A 17,749-nucleotide genomic window follows, 5' to 3' on the forward strand; every position below is an offset into this window, starting at 1 on the left:
GGATCAGCCGTAAACTCCCAACTGGAAGTTTCAGTACAGGCTGTGGCTTGGACGAGGGCCAGCCAAGAAATATGTGGTTCACACAAAACAACTTGGGGTCCATATTGTCCAGAAGGACTTGGTATTATGAATGTCTTTGTCTGATTGGAAATATCTAGTCTCTCCAAACAACCATTTCCAGATCTCAATATTGTCTGCCTTCCAGAAATGTTTCATCCCAGACTTGAGTTATTCACGTTGTTTCTCCAAATGTCAAGGAGAAATGCTTGGGATGATAAAATAGAAAGCACAGAATACATTTGCCTTAGGTGCACATTCTTAGAGTACTTCACCACAAAGCAGTCCAGGGCTCTGCTAACTAATAAGGGAGTTGAGGCAAGAGCCACATCTAATAATTCAAAACTAAAATTAGACACTCACTTGAAAAATCCAGGTAACCGAAACAAAAACGAGGGAAGCTTTGTTTATTTAAATTATGAGATAATTGCCGCAGTTCTCCAATTCCCCTCACTAGGGTAGACTTGGCTTGAGTGTATCAGTATCCATGGTGACTCATCTAATAAGTAAACTGCATTAGCTCTGCTACCAGCAGAAAGGAAGGGGAAAGGTCTTGAAATATATCTGTTGTGGCTTCCTTCCAGAGCAAGGGATTTCATTATATCCTGAAGACATGAGACAGTTCAAAGAGATTTGAAATATGGAATGAGAAGGAGGAGGAGGAGAAGTTTGCGATTATACACTTGCTTTTTAGTTTGATTTTATACATGAGAATCAGACGCTACAGACCGAGACTCTAGGGGGAGACTTTATTCTTCTGGTCCAGTGTTTTATTTTGGTTCATTCTATGGTTGATAACTTTCCAAAAAGTTCCCCCGACATGGGTAGGCCTTCATGCTTAATCCCATGTACACACTTTCAAAGAAGTATGACAGAAAATCCTTTAAAAACACACATACACGATTTTCTAGTCCATGGCCGAAATGAAACTTGATGGAAAAAATGTGTGATGGTGCCTATTTACTAAAATCCAGACAATGCAGAATGATAATAGGAATCATCCCGAAAGAGGCACTGCAATATTCCTGTAACAACAGAATAATAACTTGTTTTGCATCTGTCTACTTTTAAAATCATTTTACAATTACAAGCATGTAAGCTATTCTAATTATTACTGTAAATAATTAATCATTTCCTTTACAATCACTTATTAATTAGCTTTCATAACATTGTTGTGAGTTAGGTGGAAGACAAAGATTCAATATTCAGTTATTAACACCTAATTAAAATATTCATTGTTTTCCATATGTTGTTTATAGCTTTGCTTCCTCGCACTTGAAGACAGAATTTCTCTGAGAACAATGTCCTCTATTTGCTTAGCTACATCGCCCTCTGTTGTTGAGAAGTAGAAAATGTCCTTTCCTGCTTTTTCACATAAACAATAGCTTAATCCTTACCTGTTTTTATTTGAATTGAAAAAGATTGATCCACAATATCCTCCTCCTAAAAGATTTTTCTTGACTTTATTTGTTCTGCTGCTGACTACATAAAATATTCTGCTGACTAAGGCCAATGGCATCATTTAAGCAGTAAATTAAGTGAGCCTATTAATGAAACTACAGTGAAAATTTCAAATTATTCCAACGTAGTTAAAGTATAAGAGAGGAGAGTTAGCTATCAAGTTTGGTTTACAAAAGGTCATCATCGAGGGGAATTTAAGTTGTAAGAATCTACTAGCCCAGGCAATGTGGCGAAAGCCTGGTCTCTACTAAAAATACAAAAAAAATTAGCCAGGCATGGTGGTGCATGCCTGTCGTCTCAGCTACTCAGGAGGCTGAGGTGGGAGAATCACCTCAGCCCCAAAGTCGAGGCTTCAGTGAGCCATGATCATGCCATTGCACTCCAGCCTGGGCAGCAGGAGTGAAACCCACCCCGCCCCATCTCAAAAACAAACAAACAAAAGATTGAATATTCCAAATCATAAAGATATGTTTTATACTAACTCATTTTTATAATAAAAGTTTATGTTTATTGAGAAACTAATGAATCCTAAGCGCTGTTTATTCTTGCAACAATCCAGTAATGGAGACAGTACTGTGGTTGTGCCCACTTTACAAATAGGGAAACAGAATCACCAAGAAGTAAAGTCAATTGCTGATTCAGTGGGAGGCCCAATAATTTGTGGCGCTTAGTGCAAAATGAAAATGTGGGACCTTTTGTTCCAAAAGTAGGGAAAGAATTGCCATTAAAGGTACTAAAACATAAAGCTTTTTCCTTTCTTCCTCAGTCTCTCTCTCAACTTGTTACGATTTTTTAATTTGCCATTTAATGTTATCTAAAGTAAAGAAAAAATTTAATTTTGTCATTGTATGAATTTTAGCATTCATTTTTATATTGTGCAATATGTTTTAAATGCAAATAGAGGAGCGTGTAACTCACATGCAGAATAATCAAAATTTCATAATTCATTATTTTGTAGCTCATGTGTATATTTCACTGTCACCAGAATGGCAGAAATGCTTCACAAAACTAACTCAACTGTTTTCACCTCACTTGATATGTGCACATTCTACCAGCACTGCTCATCTTCGGCTTACTGATGAGTAAGGAATTACAATGCTCTTTCCTTATATGTCATCATTTTCAGTACAAGTAGTTGGCCAACACAGAGACGTAACATAAGAGAGCATATGATAGACTTTCCTGTCATTCATGTTTCTTGGAATGCCCTGGCCTTCTTTCTGCATTCAAAGCAAATTCTGTCTCAAGCAAAAAGTCAGTGGTAGATACGCAGATATGCCATGCTCCCTTTTTACTCTTTGAGTCTCACTGAACTCCCACATATTGTGGTTCCACCAGAATTGTGTTCACAAGGTGTTCTGTACTCTGTAAGGAGGTAGCAAGGGAAAGCAGACATCCCATTATTATTATTGATTAACATATTGTGCTTATCTTCTTTACTCACATGCAAGCTCCAATGTCCCATCAGAATTCACTTGCAAAGCATAAGTTCAAACATAAAATTATCAATAATTTCAAGACAGTGACAACAGAGCATTAAAGTAAGAAGTGTGAGGTTCTCTGAGCCTGGGGCCCTGTGAGACCACATTCATTGAGCAGACCCCGAGATGATGGACACAGGCAGAATGACAGATCTGTGTCCAGAGTTCACACTCCTAACCACTGTGCTCTGCTGCCCCTTAGACTGTGCCCAGAGGCACCTTCAAAAGCTTCTGCTTTATGTGTCCATTATTCGTAGAATTAAAGAAAGATGATGGTGAACGGAGGACCTTAGAATTCCAGTTTTCTCATTTTATAGACAAAAGACAAGAAATCCAAAGAACCAGGATGACAGCCCTGGCGTCCTGAATCCAGGCCTCCTCAGATTGTCAAAATGAATGTAATATCTCCTTCCCCTTTCCATCCCTTCCACAACCCATCCTTCCTTTGGTGCCCCTGTTCAGTAATCCTATTCAGCCCCCATGGTTCTGGGAAGTGGACTCTCACTCTCTGCACTCAGGCCCAGAGGAGGACACAGAATGCAAGCAGGCTTAACAAGCCTTATTCTCCACAGGAACCTGGCTACAGCTGTGGGGAAAAAGACACCCTTTTCCTCTGGGATGATGAGACATGACATCACAGAGCACTGAACTTGTCACCAGGTAGAGAGGGACTGCCTGAGAATGAGGCCAATATGGAAGAAAGCAGAGCTGAAATACACAGACAAAAACAAACCCCTCGGCTGGGCGCGGTGGCTCATGCCTGTAATCCCAGCACTTTGGGAGGCCGAGGCGGGTGGATCACGAGGTCAAGAGATCAAGACCATCCTGGTCAACATGGTGAAACCCTGTCTCTACTAAAAATACAAAAAATTAGCTGGGCATGGTGGCGCGTGCCTGTAATCCCAGCTACTCAGGAGGCTGAGGCAGGAGAACTGCCTGAACCCAGGAGGCGGAGGTTGCAGTGAGCCGAGATTGCGCCATTGTACTCCAGCCTGGGTAACAAGAGCGAAACTCCGACTCAAAAACAAAACAAAAAAACAAACCCCTCAAGGAGTACAGATTTTGAGCATCTCAGTTGAATCCTAAGTTACATACATGAGTTAATATACTCCCCCTTTGTTTTTTAATCAAATTTGAATCAGGTTTCTGTTACTTGACTGTTTTCAGCTCACTATCTTGATATGTGCACATTCTACCAACACTGCTCAGCTTTGGCTTATTGATGAGCAAGAAAATTACAATTCTCTTTCCTTCTGTGTCATCATTTTCAGTACAAGTAGTTGGCCAACACAGAGAAGTAACATAAGAGAGCATATGGTAGGCTTTCCTATCATTCATGTTTCTTGGAATGTCTTGGCCTTCTTTCTGCATTCAAAGCAACTTTCTGTTTCTGTTTCTAAAATCAAGTTTCTGTTACTTGAAACAAAGAGTCCTGACTGATACAAGTTTGGAAATCATTCTGTAAATATGATCATTGAAACCATGGTGAGAATGCAAATAGATCCAAAGATTAAGCTATAGGGAATGTCATTTAAGGAGAGAGCAAAGGAAGAAAAGTCAACAAAGAAAACTGAGGGGGTGATCAGGGGGTTCCAGGAGACATGGCACAGGAGACAGTGTCCAACAGGTAAGAGCAGAGGGGTGTGGGTGTGGGCAAGGCCTGGTATACAGAAAGTTCAAGCAAAGTGATGGTTGGAAAGAGTCTACTGACCGGGAAATTAAGAGGTCAGTGGAGACTTGCACCAGGACTTTGTTGGGAACAAAGCCAAGGGGCTGTGGGTTAAACAAGTGGAAAAAGTCTTGTGTTTAACACTGCTGAAAGAAATAATAAATGACACAAACAAATGGTAACACATCCTATGCTCATGGATGGGATATTGTGAAAATGACCATACTGCCAAAAGCAATCTACGAATTCAATGCAATCTCCATCAAAATACCAACATCATTCTTCATGAATTTAGAAAAAAAAAAAATCTAAAATTCATCTGGAACCAAAAAAGGAGCCCACATAGCCAAAGCAAAAAGAACAAATCTGGCGGCATCACACTACCTGATTTCAAACTATACTATAATGCTATAGTCAACAAAACGGCATGGTATTGGTGTAAAAATAAGCACATAAACCAATGGAACAGATTAGAGAACCCAGAAATGAACCCAAATACTTACAGCCAACTGATCTTCAACAAAGCAAACAAAAAATAAAAGTGAGGAAAGGACACCTGTTTCAACAAATGGTGCTGGGATAATTGGCTAGCCACATGTAGGAGAATGAAACCGGATCTTCTTCTCTCACTGTATATAAAAATCAACTTAAGATGATTAAGAACTTAAATCTAAGACCTGAAACTAAAAATTCTAGAAGACCAAATTGGAAAAACTCTTCTAGACATTGGCTTAGGCAAAGATTTCATGTCCAAGAACCCGAAGGCAAATTCGATAAAAACAAAGATAAATAGCTGGGACTTAATTAAACTAAAGAACTTTTGCACAGCAAAAGGAACAGTCAGCAGAGTAAACAGACAACCCACAGGGTGAGAAAAAATCTTCACAATTTGTGCATCTGACAAAAGACTAATATCCAAAATCTACAACGAACTCAAACAAATCAGTAAGAATAAAAACAAACAATACCATCAAAAAGTAGGGTAAGGACATGAATAGACAATTCTCAAAAGAAGATATACAAATGGCCAAAAAACATATGAAAAAATGCTCAACATCACTGATGATCAGGGAAATGCAAATCAAAACCACAATGCAATACCACTTTATTCCTGCAAGAATGGCCGTAATCAAAAAATCAAAAAACAGTAGATGTTGAGGTAGTTGTGGTGATTAGGGAACAATTCTATACTGCTGGTGGGAATGTAAAGCCACTATGGAAAACAGTGTGGAGATTCCTTAAAGAACTAAAAGTAGAACTACCATTTGATCCAGCAATCCCACTACTGGGTATCTACCCAGAGGAAAAAAGTCATTATACAAAAAAAGATACTTGCACACGCATGTTTATAGCAGCAGAATTAGCAATTGCAAAATTGTGGACCCAACCCAAACGCCCAGAAATCAGTAAGTAGATAAGTAAACTGTGGATATATGTGTGTGTGTGTGTGTGTGTGTGTGTGGTGTATATATGTATACATATATTTGTGTGTGTGTGTGTATATATATATATGGTGCAATACTACTCAGCCATAAAAAGGAATGAATTAACGGCATTTGCAGCAACCTGGATGAGATTGGAGACTATTATTCTAAGTGAAGTAACTCACGAAATGAAAACCAAACATTGTATGTTCTCTCTGACAAGTAGGAGCTAAGCTATGAGGATGTAAAGGCATAACAATGATACAATGGATTTTGGAGACTGGGGGGAAGGATGAGAGGGGGCAAGGAATAAAAGACTACAAATAGGGTACAATGTGTACTGCTCAGGTGATGAGTGCACCAAAATCTCACAAATCACCAGTAAAGAACTTACTTATTGTAACCAAACACCACCTGTACCCCAATAACATATGGAAAAAAAATTTTAAGTCTTGTTTAAAATGGTAGGTTGGGTATACATAGTGATTGCTACTTCCTACTGAGACACAGCTGAAGTGTGAGGAAAATAATTAAAAATATATATTTAACCTGCAAGGACAATGAGAACGGGAGAAAAGACCACTATGGACAAAAATTGAACAGCAAGTGGAAAATGTCAACGAATTTTTGAAAGTGGGAAAAAAAAAAAGATGGAGAATTGGTATCTGGCATTGCAGAGGGGAGAATGCAGAGTCACCTTGGAGCCAGTGGGGGTAGTGGCAGAGAGTGATTCATTGCTTAGAATTCTGACAACTTCAGGGCTAAGGCACAGGTAGCTTGGAGAGCAGGAGTAAGGCGCAGACAGAGCTGAAAACAGGGAGACAGTCTGAAAGCCTCTGTTAGAGCCACTGGACCCATCCCTGATCATTCCCATCCTTTACAGTTGCATTACCAACTCCCTGATTCTCATAAGCAACCAGAAATTTATTCCCAGGAGACTCCGAAAGGGCCAGAATCCTGCTTCTGGAACGTGGCAGAGTCAAGGCCATGAATGAGGTCCTGTGCCCAAACTGAAGGATTGGTAAAGGTACACATACTCACAGTCAGAGCCCTATCCTGTCTCATCTTTGACCAGAGCACCAGGAGCCTGGTGTGTGCTCCCCACACAAGACAATGAAAGAGCTTCTCTGCAGAAATGATCTGTGGTTTGGTACAGTGGCAACTTAGCTAAGTGGAAACTGTGTTTAGCAGAATCCCCTTCCCTGGGTGGCTCTGCTTGGGATGACAAGAAGATCTGGGTGAAGTTTGGAAAGCAGGAAAGGGAAGCAGCCTCCACCATGTTCTGAATGTGGGTGTAGGGTTCTAGGTGCCACCACAGCCCCCGAACATTGTCACTGGTGGCTAGCTCACTCTGGTGTTATAGAGGGGCTTCCAGACCCACAGCTCTGCGCCCCCCGCACAGACATCCTCACCTCCTTGCCTTCCGGGTCAGGTATGGCTCAGCTCTGCTGGGAAATGCTCCGGCTTCCTTGGCAGGTCACCTGCATCGTTGAGGTGGAGATGGTGGTGGCAGGAACACCTCTAACTACTAACTAGGCGTTTGAGTACCACAAACTAAGTGCTTAAACAGCAGAAATGTATTCTGACACCTCTGGAGGCCAGAAATCTGAATCAAGGTGTCAGCAAGCCATGCTCCTCTGAAACCTGTAGGAGATTTCTTCCCCACCTCTTCCCAGTTTCTGGTGCCTTTTTTTGTTTTTTTCATTTCCTGGCATGCAGCTGCATGACTATGGTTGAATTTGAGGATTTGCTTTAATATTAACTTCACTTTATTTTTCAGGTCTTGATTCCTCACCTACAAAATGAAAAAATTGTGTTAGCCTAGAAAAGGATTAACACTGCCGGGCGCGGTGGTTCACGCCTGTAATCCCAGCACTTTGGGAGGCAGAGGTGGGTGGATCACGAGGGAAAGAAAGAAAGAAAAAGAGAAAGAGAGAAAGAGAAAGGAAGAGAAAGAGAAAAAGAGAGAGAGAAAGGAAAGAAAGAAGGAAAGAAAAGAAAGAAAGAAAAAGAAAAAGAAAGAAGAAAGAGAAAGAAAGAAAGAGAGAGAAAGAAAGAAAAAGAAAAGAATAAAGAAAGAAAGAAAGAAAGAGAGAGAGAGCGAGAGAAAGAAAGAAAGAGGGAAAAAAAAGAAAGAAAAAGGAAAGGAAAGGAAAGGAGAAAGTTAAGTTATAGTGTTCCACAAGAGGGCCTGGTCTGACATGTGGGATCTCAGAGAACACCAGAGAGGCTGGGCACAGGAGGTGACTGGGGGCTGTAGTGTGAAACAGGTATGGGTCAGAGTGGGCACCCACTTGTAGCCCACGATAAAGATATTGCACTCATCTCTGAGACCTATGGAGGGGCTTCCAAGCATGAGACATGTCATAGGTTACTTTCAGAAGAGTGAATGTTCAAGTACTTTTTTTACTAACTGAGTTAGCAACTGAGTGTGTCTCTGAAGCAATACTTTATTTTTCAATTTTCATTTAGGGCATACACTCATTTCATATAGATCATGATATGCTTTGGATTTGTGTCCCAACCCAAACCGCATGTCAAATTGTAATCCCCAGTGTTGGAGCTAGGGCCCGATGGGAGGTGATTAGACCACGGGGACAGATTTCCCCCTTTGGTGCTGTTCCCCTGGTACAGTCCTCATGAAATCTGGTTGTTTAAAAGTGTGCAGCACCTCCCCACTCTCTCCCTTCCTCTTGCTCTGGCCATGTGAAGATGTGCCTGCCTCCTCTCACCTTCTGCCTTGATTGTTAAGTTTCCTGAAGCATCCCCAACCATGCTTCCTCTACAGCCTGCATAACTGTGAGCCAATCAAACCTCTTTTATTTATAAATTACCCAGTTTCAAGTATTTCTTTATAGCAGTACAAAAACAATCTAATACAAATCATGACTTCTCTCTTCATTTTTCCCATCTATTTTGTTCAAGACAACAGTGCCATGAAGTCAGTGTCTGACATACACACAGGATAGTGCCCATATACCTCACCCAGACATAACTCTAAGAATGGACTACATCTAGACCAAGACTCTTTTGCAGAACCAGCCAGCCAGATCTTCCAGTGGACCATTGCTCAGACAGTGCTGCATGAGGCACTGATTAGTAACTGCAGTGTAATATGCTTGGGAAATATTTGGTCAGACAAAGTTACACAGTTTTCCTACTGCAGGACTTCTCATAGAGTTTCTTATGTTAATGTGCATTAAGAGGGGGATGTTATATGCAACATTCTCAAATTTATTTGAACAACGGGACCCTTTTGTGAGGTGAACAGTATTTGCAAGCCAAGATATGTTGATGTGAAGACTTACAACACAGTGAGTAGGTAATCTCTACTAGTTACTGATTTGCCTCCTTTATCTTAATTCATTTTTAGAATAAATTAAAGAAATGACAGAAAGCCGAGGTTGTTCTTTCATTTTTGTCTTTCACAAAGCCTTATTTCTTCCATCACCATTACCTGCTCACTTTCTTCATCTGTTCTTTAGAGGCTCATTCATCTTCATTGACTATTGATTGCTTTCTTCTCTGGTGATTTTAAGTAGCTAAAAACACTCCCACTGACTCTTCATATTGTGTGAAAGAAATTGTGTTGTTTTTTTTTTAACCCCTTTCAGAAATTATTATAAAACTAATGGGACTCAGATCTCCATTCTAACTATCATCGTTGACACATAAAATAGTGTTTTTCATATCTTAAGTCCAAAATCATGTATCTGTTGTAGATAATTTTAGTGGAATAGACTGCAAAGAATCCTAGAAATGTTAATTCTGCTACATCTGACATACGGAGAATTTTTGGTATTCAAGTCAAGCTTTGCATTTTCTTTGCAATTTTCAACATGCACAGCCTCACACTCTCTTTCAAAGGCTCTGGTATTATCCAGAAGCAATTACGAAGAAAAACGAAATTACCTTTCGTCATTCTATCTATTCAGGGCCTTGGAAATGCAGACTGACAATGAACTGACAATTATTTGCAATCCACTTTCAGTTAATTTCACCATAAATTGAGCCTGAGGACTGCTGACAAATAAAATATATTATTCATCTGAAAACATTCTCTTTCTGTCTCCAGATCTCCAATCTATTTCATTAGTGATCACGATCAAACTAAGTTGGGAATTGATTTATGCAATAGTTATCCTCTACTATAATTAATTAGGAAAATAATACTTTGGTGGAGCTTTGAAAAGGAACGGTTTCTAAGGCTCTTTGATAAAATAGAAAACTTTAAAAATAATTATGAGACAGTGTTCCTAAGGGAGTAGATATGCATTGCCTTGTCTATTTCCACAAGACAGTAGACTTAACTCACAGTCAGGGATAGCTCCTTGAATCTCAATTCAGTTCCTCTAACAATTTTTGAGAATGTACTACGTGCCAGGCACCGTGTGCCAAGTCTGTGAAGGTAATAGAAAGGGAGCTTCTTCAGTGAGTTTACATGGGCAGGTAGCCATGTATGGTATTAACTGTCCTAATAAATGCTATGATAGACATAATTGGAAAGTGTTTTTGCAGTCATAGCAGCTCCAGGGATTGATTCTGCTTAAATCACTGGGGAATGCTTCATGGGAGAAAGTGACATGAGAGTTGGTTTTTCAATTGGGCGAGATGAACGGCTGTGTGCTGGAGAGGATGCAAGTGCAATTTGAGGAAGAGAAAATATGCAAACAATTGCAAAGAGCTGGGAAAGTTCCAAGTGAGTGTGAGGACAGATGAGAAGTCTGGGTTGGCTGTGAGAGGTGTGTTGGGATCGGATTGTGAAGGAGAGATGTAAAGTGCACTGACAATTTTTAATAAATAGGGTTTTAAGCCAGAAAGCTGTGTTGTTCAGGTGATAAATCTGGTTGCAGTGCCATAGGGTGAGGGAATTACCGGAAGATATTGCAATTTCCCTGGTGAGAGGCAACAAAAATTATAGGAGAGGAAAATAGGGAAGAAAGGAGAAACAGAACTTGGGAATCATTTAGTTTAGAGGCCAAAGAGTTACAAGGATCTTGTGGATGTTGAAGTCATGGAAGTTGTGAGCAAATGATGGTGAAGAAAGACACAATGAATCAAGTGCTAAAGACTTGAAAGAAGTCGGAGGTGTCTAGAAAGCTGATAGATGAGGATAATGTTTGTTCACTCTTTGGTTCATGTACTTATTCAAAGGCCTGTAATTCAGAACCTACTCTGCTGAGGCACTGGGGATGCAAACACCAAGAAGACACATTAAGTCAACAGCATTGATCAAAGAGAGAATGTATTATCTTCAGGCAGGGAAGGGTTTCAAGGTTAGATAACAGACCTCAAAAGTGGAAAGTCAATGAAATTCAGAATAATACATACAAGTCAACGAGAATTTGTAAAGAAATGGGAAAAGGTGCTGCTCCTACTCAAGCTTCATGTCACTTTTCCAGGCAGGAAGACAAGAATGGAAAATGGCAAACAATACGTATGTTAAACTTTAACCTTTTTTGAAGGAGTTTTTTAGAAGTCATCCACTTACATTTTATTTTTCAGAACGGGTCACATGTCTGTTCCTAGTCTGCATGAAAGCATGAGAAATGTAGAATTTAACTGAGTATGTTTTTGTGCCCATCAAGTTATTCTGGAAAGGAAGCAAGAAAGAATAGACATGGCTTAGGCAAATAGCAACTACATTTTGATGGTAAAGGCTCTTCCCAAGGTAGAGTTAATTATCCTAAATATATGTGCACCCAATATAGGAGCACCCAGATTCATAAAGCAAGTTCTTAAGAGACCTACAAAGAGACTTAGACTCCATCTCAATAATAGTGAAGGACTTTAACAACCTACTAATAATATTAGACAGATGATTGAGACAGAAAATTAACAAAGATATTCAGGACCTGAACTCAGCTTTGGATCAAGTGGATCTGTTATACATCTGCAGAACTCTCCACCCCTAAACAACAGAATATACATTATTCTTATCATCACATGACACTTACTCTAAAATTGATCACATAATTGGAAGTAAAACACTCCTCAGCAAATTCAAAAGAACTGAAATCAGAACAGTCTCTCAGATAACAGAGCAATCAAATTAGATCTCAAGATTAAGAAACTCACTCAAACCCACACAACTACGTGGAAATTGAACAACCTGTTCCTGAATGACAACTGGGCAAATAATAAAATTAAGACACAAATCAAGAAGTTCTAATGAGAATACATGGACACAGGGAGGGGACCAACACACACTGAGACCTGCTGGGTGTAGGGAGAGGAAGAACATCAGGATAAATAGCTAATGCATGAAGGGCTTAATACCAAGGTGATAGGTTGATGGATGCAGCAAACCACCATGACACGTTTACCTTTGTAACAAAAATGCACATCCTACACATGTCTCCTGGAACTTTAAGAAATCAAGAAGTTATTTGAAACTAATGAGAACAAGGAGACAACATACCAGGATCTCTGGGATGCAGCTAAAGCAGTGTTAAGAGGGAAATTTATAGCACTAAAATGCCTACATCAAAAAGCTAAAAAGATCTCATTTCAACTACCTAAGATCACAACTAAAAAAACTAGAGAACCAAGAGCAAACAAATCCCAAAGCTAGCAGAAGACAAGAAATAAGCAAAATCAGAGGGGAACTGAAGGAGATAGAGACATGAAAAACCCTTCAGAAAATTAACAAATCCAGGAGCTTGTTTGTTTTTGGCAAAAATTAAAAAAATAGATAGACTGCTGGCTAGACTAACGAAGAAAAGAGAAAAGAATCAAATAGACGCAATCAGAAATGATAAGGCGGATATCACCAGTGATACCAGAGAAATGCATATTTAAATATATTTTGGCCAGGCATGGTGGCTCATGCCTATAATCTCGGCATCTTGGGAGGCCAAAACAGACCAGGAGTTTAAGACTGGCCCAGGCAACATAGTGAGACCCTGGATCTACCAAAAAGAAAAAGAAAAATTTGCCAATCATGGTTGTGCACACCTGTAGTCCTAGATATTTAGGAGGCAGAGGTAGGAAGATCACTTGAACCCAGAAGTTCAAGGTTACAGTGACCTGTGATTGTACCACTGTACTCCAGCCTGGGCAACAAGAGAACATGTCTCAAAAATAAATAAATAAATAAAAATATATTTTTACTATATCCTCCTCATTGATTAACAGCTTCCTAGAGCATAAGTTCGAGTTTAAAAATAATTTTTCTAGAATTTTGAAGCATTGCTCCATTGTGTACCAACTTCCAGTGTTACTCTTGAGAAATCATGACACTCTGATTCTCATTTCTTTGTTATGTGACCTGGTCATTCTTTCTGTAAAATCTTAGTTTCCTCTCTTTATCTCTAATGTTCTGAAATGTCATACTAATGTGGCTTTGTGTAGATCATTTTTCCATTTCTTAACCATGGCATTTGGAGGATCTTTTCAATCATGACACTGCTTTATTATTTCTTTGAAAATCCTCTCCCCTACTGTTTTATATTAGGATGTCTGACCTTCTGGACATTTTCTTTATTCTACTTCCAACTCTTCTACTGAATTTTTAAATTTCAGCTATTATTTTTTAATTTCCAGGAGCCCCTTATTTTTTCTCTAATTATTACTAATATGGTTTCGCTATGTCCCCACCTAAATCTCATCTTGAATTAAAGTTTCTATAATCCTGACATGTTGTGGGAGGGACCCAGTGGGAAGTAATTGAATCATGGGGGTGGTTATCTCCACGCTGTTCTCATGATAGTGAGAGTTCTTGCAAGATCTGATGGTTTTATAAGGGGCTTTTCCCCACTTCAATCAGCAATTCTTCTTGCCATTGCCACGTGAACAATGTGTTTGCTTCCCCTTCCACCATGATTGTAAGATTCCTGAGGTCTCCCCAGCCACGTGGAACTGAGTCAATTAAACCTCTTTCCTTTACAAATTACCAGTCGCAACTATATCGTCATAGCATGAGAATGAACTAATATAATTACTAACTATATTAATAATTATAATTATAGTACAACAAGCTTTTAAGTGAGGTTTTTAATAAATTTGGAGTTGTGGCTGAGGCTTAAAGCGTAGAATGCCATGTATGCCTGTATTAAAAAAAAAAAAAAAAAAAGATGCTAGACATTCATGAAGTACTAACATACCATGCATTTACAGTAAAACAAGTCTTGTGCCCATAGCCTACATCCAAACTTTGTCCATATGTGAAGAAAGAAAAATCCATAACAAGGCTAGAAACTCCTTACAGCGAGTTAGGTTTTTTTTTTTGAAGAGTGTCATATGTAGGCATATGAACATTTAAAGTAGAAGTTTCTCTCCACCTCTTGGGTCAAGCAAGGGGAGGATTCATGTGCATACTCAAGAGACTTGAGTTACTTGCCAGGAGTGGAGACCAACATCTCAGACCCCAGTCAGCTGCTGCTGAGCTGCAGAAATGTGTAGGCTTGCTCTGTGCTTCTACTTGAGCAAAGAGTGGGGTAAGAGTATTCTTGGGAGAACTAGACCCATGTCGTCTGGATTTAGGGGGTCAGATGGGGGTGGGGCAGAAGGATTTGTGCCTTTCATTCACCTGAGACTGCCTGGAGATGCTTGTGTAGAACAAAGAAGGGACTGCAATGGGAATGGTCTAAACTTCTGTCATTGAATTGAACAGAGATTCATGAGTTTTCCTAAGAACTAAATGGGAAACCAGGAAAGTAATAGTGAGCTTGAGTTTCCACCCAAGAGTTCTGGCCCAACAGAATGAGCTTGCATCAAGAGTACTTGTAAAGAGAATTAAGGGAAATCATGAGAGGTCAGCTGCATAGGGTTTCACCAAGTGAAGTGTGGGGAGAACAGTGTGAAGTCAAAAGTCTTATGGGAGAGTTAGCAAAAAAACTATGCAAAAGCACCCCCATCAGAAAGGGTCAGCATTGGGGTACCTATCACACAGAGGTACCAATGTCAGGTACAGCAGCCCAGTAATATAGGACTGTCTTTTTCTCTTCAAACTCCTGCTTTCCTTGGGCATAATACTATGAAGGTCGTAGAAGCATCAGCTGGTGAAGACAGAAAGAAGGGTTATGATGGAGAGAAAAAGAATAGACCATGAAGCCCCACTTCCACCTGGCAGAATTCAGGATCAACCCAAGCTAGGAAGTGGGAGAAGATGTAGATTAGATAATACATTCAAGATTATAGGAGAGTGGACTTTTTAATACCCCAAAATGAGACTATTCCAGTCTCCAAAAGTGCCCAGAAAAGCCTTAGACTCTGCACAAGATGTTATCCCGGTGTGGGAGAAAGGAAATCTGACAGAAAATTTAAAGATGACCAGGTTGTTTCCTGCTTGTATCTTATCAAGTACAATCCATTTAAGAAATCGGTTATAGTAGCATTTTTGTTTTCTTTTCCATTCTCTGTGTCCTTGTAGAATCATGCTTTTTCCATCATTTCAGTGGTATTTCAGGTGAGTGGAAAGATGGCCACATGTGCTCAGTCTCTTTTTGAACCACAAGTCAGTGTAACTGCCTTATTTATTTATTCTTATTTTTGGACCAAAAACTCCTCCGGAAAGAACTAAGTTGACCTACTGATATTTGAGTGAGAAATCAACAGATAGGAGGAAAGTCCAAATTTCCACTTCAATAGTGGGCATATTCCACTTAGATAAGTTCACCTAAGAGAAAAGTTTTAGCCAAGCATGGTGGTGCACACTTACGGTCCCAGCTACTTGGAAGCCTGGGAGATTGAAGCTGCAGTGAGCCATGATTGTGCCACTGAACTCCCAAGTGAGTGACAGAGTGGGACCCTATCTCAATTAAAAAAAAAAAAGAAAGAAAGAAAACAAAACAAATAAAAAAGAAAAACTGTGGTCCATTACCTTGCAGCTAACCATCTGAACTAATTTCTCAGAAAGAATAATCATTGACTGTCACATCTGCCACCTAGTGGCCACTCTGATGCACACATTATGCTAATATTACCATACTTAGCCTACACCTTTTCATCCTTGATCCCTGCATCCATCATTCATTCCTTCACCCATCCATCTATCCATCCATTATCCCTTCATCCATCCATCCACCCATCATTCATATTCACTCACCCATCCATCCATCGTGCCTTCATCCATCTGTGTACACATACATGCATGGTACACTTATTTGGTTGGGTCAGGCTCTAGGCATGCAGATAAACAGAATAAATTGAGCCCTCATCCTTCCTCAAGGAACTGATGATCTAGTAGGGGAGAAAAACTTGTATTTTTTTCTTTGATGGAGGATTCTAAAAGCTAAGGCTCCGATGTCCAAGTCTTTGTTTCAACCTTCTTTAAAAAAATCTCGGAAACAAGTACATAATGAGGAAAGACGTTCCTTCTTTGCTGCGTTTACTGCGAGAATGAAGACCATTCTCAGCAATCAGACTGTCGACATTCCAGAAAATGTGGGCATCATTCTGAAGGGACGCACAGAGGAACCCTGCGGAGGGACTTCAATCACATCAATGTAGAACTCAGTCTTCTTGGAAAGAAATAAAAAGAGGCTCTGGGTTGACAAATGGTGGGGTAACAGAAAGGAACTGGCTATGGTTTGTACTATTTGTAGTCATGTACAGAACATGATCAAGGGTGTTAGGCTGGGCTTCCGTTACCAGATGAGGTCTGTGTATGCTCACTTCCCCATCAACGTCGTTATCCAGGAGAATGGGTCTCTTGTTGAAATCCGAAATTTCTTGGGTGAAAAATACATCGACAGGGTTCGAATGAGACCACATGTTGCTTGTTTAGTATCTCAAGCCCAGAAAGATGAATTAATCCTTGAAGGAAATGACATTGAGCTTGTTTCAAATTCAGTGGCTTTGATTCAGCAAGCTGCAACAGTTAAAAACAAGGACATCCGGAAATTTTTGGATGGTATCTATGTCTCTGAAAAAGGAACTGTTCAGCAGGCTGATGAGTAAGACCTTAGAGTTGGCCAGCTACAGAAACAAGATGCCTATCATAGCTCAGACCTACTCGTGATATTTAAATGATGCAATAAAAGACCTATAAATTTGGAAAAAAAAAATCTCAACTGGCTTCTTCCCTGTAATTTAATGAGATACTTAAGTCTTTGCAATAATAAAGGGGAAAAAAGCCAAAAAACAAACAGTTTATAAATCATACTACCCCTAACGATTTTCTTATTTCTTTCCTTTTATTCATAGCCAAGTTTCTTCAAACTGGACTCTACATCCTCTGAAATCCTTTCCTCGTGTCTAACTCATTTTTGTGGTTCTGTTTCTTTATTTTATTTTTAATATATTTTATTGTAAAATAATTAAGAATATTCAGAAAACAAGCATAATATAATTACCTATGTATTCATCATCTACTTTTTATCAGACATTATGTCTTTTTTTTTCCTTAGATCTTTTTTCTCTAAGAAATAAAATATCACAGATAGTGACTTTCTTAGTTCCTCCTTTCTGCTCCCTTCCTGCTCCTTCCCCTTCTCTTTCTGCAGAGAAAACCATGGTCATGACCATAACTCCATGCATGTGCTGACACTTTTGCTACCCATTTATGTATCCATAGCAGTGGATATTATTATGAATGTTTGTAAACTTGGCAAATCATTATGAATGTTGCTTTTTTAAAAACTCAAATTTCTATTTATAGTTTTTCATGTTTATCCATATTCAAACACAAACTCTAGTTCATTTTCACAACTGTG

The 17,749-nt window shown here is 39.4% G+C and overlaps 1 pseudogene; it reads left to right on the top strand.

Moving 5' to 3' along the window:
• The first annotated feature begins 16,418 nt into the window (after window positions 1–16,418).
• On the top strand, window positions 16,419–17,046 carry LOC116531755 (annotated as a pseudogene).
• The last annotated feature ends 703 nt before the right edge of the window (window positions 17,047–17,749 follow it).

The sequence above is a fragment of the Sapajus apella genome, unplaced genomic scaffold (assembly GCF_009761245.1).
Source record: "Sapajus apella isolate SASKATOON/1434 unplaced genomic scaffold, GSC_monkey_1.0 scaffold72, whole genome shotgun sequence".
Taxonomy (NCBI): domain Eukaryota; kingdom Metazoa; phylum Chordata; class Mammalia; order Primates; family Cebidae; genus Sapajus; species Sapajus apella.